Genomic DNA, 3,458 nt, shown 5'->3' with positions numbered 1-3,458 from the left:
GAGGTTACCTCCTAGTGGGAAGAGGCAGAAAAATAAATATTTAAGCAAATAAATATACACAGTTACAGACCGTAAGGGTCACATTATCTAAGAGTCCTTAAGAGGACTCGTCAATGAATGAATAAGAATGATGAGAATGATGATTAACACGTCTGTGTCAAGGAAGAGAAAGAGTGTTTATTGAGCACCTGAGTTTCAGCTAGTTTATCTGGATTACTTAATTTAAATCTTACAATAATCCTGTAGGTAGTCCATTTTATATATAAGAAAATTCAAAGTTCATGGCTGTCAACCAACTTTCCCAAGATTATCAACTGGTAAATTGAAGAGTGGACTTTTAATTCTAATCTCCTACTTCTTCCTTATTCCTAACTATCTCTTTTAAACTAGAAAAACCCTCTTCTCTACATATCCTGTTATGCTATTTTTTAGGCAATAAATTATTTTATCTTAGAATAAAGTTAAATTTCAGCTTTCTCTCCCCCTTAAAAGCAGTACTCTTTATTAAACAAAACATTGAATTTAAGTTTGGGAGGACTACCTTCAAACCACAGTTGTAATACTTGACAGCTGTGTGATTTCGGGCAAGTCACTTAACCTCTCTGAGCCTTTGTTTCCCTATCTGTAAATGGAGTGAGTGTCAACATTCAGGTTTTACAACCTCAAATTTTAAATAAGTGGGATCTGTCCTAATGAATTTTACCACACTTTGCACACTGACACTTTTCACACTGATGCACATTCTCTACCTGGTGATGGGCACAAGGGTGAGCATAGCTCGGATCACTTCCTCAGGGTGAGTGGTGGGCCGGAGTCCTTGGAGGACCAAGGACCCGAATCCCTGGGCCTGTGCAAGGATCTTCTTTTCCTCTGATTTTCACCCTCAGTATTTTTTCTGACTGAGGAAAAGTTTGCCTGTGGTTCACTCTGCCCTTGAGGCTAAAGGGGGCTCAGAGTGACTTCGAAGCTCCTCAGTGAAAGTGGAAGCGCTAGGAATGATCATTTTCATTTTCTTTAGCTGCCTGACTCAGTGTAGCTGTAATAGAGTGCAGTTCAGGAGGGCGAGTACTTGGGAAGAAGACTGGAAAGTGATTCAATTTCAAATCACAAGATCAATTATGTAAGGTTCTAGAACAACTGATACTGGGTATTACAGCAGGTCTGTAGCACAGGTTCAGAAGGTGATTCAGGATGTCTCTTTCCTGACATTAAAACCTGAAAATGACTCAGCCTTAGAGGAATCCTAAGTACCCAGCCCAAATGGCACAATCCTACCTGAAATACCAAGATCTCATGATAATGAATGATGTAGAAAGGGAAAGGGTACTTGTCTGGGTTAGAGCTCATCGGTTTGATAATTTCCAATCAAAAGCACACATCTCTAGGTAGTTATATGTTTGTAATGGCAGGGATCTGTGGAGTTTTGTGTGCTTAGAGCAAACCATCTCAAGAAAACGAGGCAGCAGGTAGAGAAGGGGGAATGAATTCTCACTTTTTAATGTTCTTACTAATAAATACTCTCAGACAGAATGGGCTCTATTTGATGATAATTTCTATTCTTACCTGCAGATTGGGAATATTAAATCCTACCTCCCAGGGGCTGTGATGCAGGCAACATAAGATCACGGAAAGACCTCACATGCTGTTTGGCATGGAGCATGCATGGAGAGGAGTCACATTTCTCCTCACACTCTGTTCATTGCACATTTATCTGATGTTTGTTAGGCTCCAGGCTCTGTGTCTTATAAACCATACGGAAGATGTGCCAGCTTGCCCTCAACGAGCGTGTGGTCTAGAAAGAAAGGTGAGATACAGAAATAGATGACTACTCATGGGGCTTGAGGAGGCCCAAGAAATAGCTCCCTTTTTCCTGGCAGAGTTGGGAGCCAGGAGATTGAGAGAGTGACGCAGGTGGATTCTGGAGAACACGGCATGGATCTGTCAGCTTAGGGCACCCACTGATCCTTCAGTAAGGCTTTGGGTGGATGTACCCACGTGCAGGAACTGGTAACCTAAAGAAGCACAGTCTCCTGTGGGAAGCAGGAAGTGCAGCAGGCGGGGCCACAGAGAGTGGTCAGAGGTGCTGCATGGAACCATGAGACGGGACAAAGGTATAAGGAAAGCCCCCAATCAAGTTTGCTCTCAGTTTAAATTGAAGGGTTAAAAATAACTGGCAGAAATACTAATACCTCATTACTGACTCATTTATTTGCTTCCCTGATTGTTGGCTTCTGACTCTGTGTCAGAATCACCTAAACAGATTGAAAAAGTTACCAATGCCTGGCTCTCCATGGGAATTCTCAGTGGGAAGATTGGGGATGGGGCCCAGGAGACAGCATAAAATCATGACCTGACCTCCCATAAGTCATTCTGACACACCCAGGGTTTTGACACACCATGTTGAGCAATGGTGGGCTTGGTTAATCTTGGGAAAAAAAAAAATCTTAGAGAAGGAACCTCCAAATAATTGCATTATGCTTCTGTGAGAATAGCACCCTCAGATTTATTTGATTGTTTTCCAAAACAGATAAGAGAAGCTCAAGCAAGTCAGCAGGTAAATTAACTTCTGTATAGTTTTATGTAGAAACGACCCCACAGATTTATTTTTGCTTATCTTTGCGCTGTACTTTGAATTTGCAAAGCCCAAATTTCAAAGGGTGGACTTTCCTAGAAACATAAGTAGGAACATAATAGATTCCTTTGCAGATTTACCTAATTTTTATTACCTATGTACTATGTACTGGGCTAAGTCATCTCGTGTATGTTTCCTCAAGAGAGTCAGGCTATTAATGAAAACACTGTGAACCGGTGAGAATGTTCAGGTATCATGACTTCATGAAGGTTTATCTGCACATGATACTCAGTATGATATGGTGATATGTAGCATATACACATCATTGGATACACTGAAATTTGGTTCAACTTTTTAAATATACATTTGGTTATATATCTTAAGAACTAGATCTATGTAACTGTTCTTACCATTTCACTCATTAATCCAATTTCTGGGAAGTATCTTGAGGAAATATATATTTTCAGACTAAAGGTAGGAAGAGAATAATTACTTTATTTTAAAATTATAACAGCGCTGGAAATTGCAGAAATCACTAAGGAAATGATTAAGTAAATTATTGCATAATGACTAATCACAGTTAAATCTTACACGGTCCCTTAAAACTGGTCATTATAAAGTCTGTGTAGCAACAGATAAAATGCTTATGACAAAATGTCAAATGAAAAAATATGTGCCAGGATACTATATAAAAGTTATTCACTAGCATGGCCAGGAAATGTGAAAGTGGCAAGTGGTTTGTGTGTTGAAGTAGTAGAATTTGGAGTGGTTTTTCCATCATGGTTGTGGTAGACAGATACTGTTCCAGTTATCCAACAACCCTTCTCACCCTACACAGACCCAGGAGGGAAAAGGAACTTCCCATCTCTGGCTAATGAACTGAGAT

Source organism: Ovis canadensis, chromosome 3 (genome assembly GCF_042477335.2).
Source record: "Ovis canadensis isolate MfBH-ARS-UI-01 breed Bighorn chromosome 3, ARS-UI_OviCan_v2, whole genome shotgun sequence".
In the NCBI taxonomy this organism is placed as follows: Eukaryota; Metazoa; Chordata; class Mammalia; order Artiodactyla; family Bovidae; genus Ovis; species Ovis canadensis.
Note: the sequence above shows the minus strand (reverse complement) of the source record.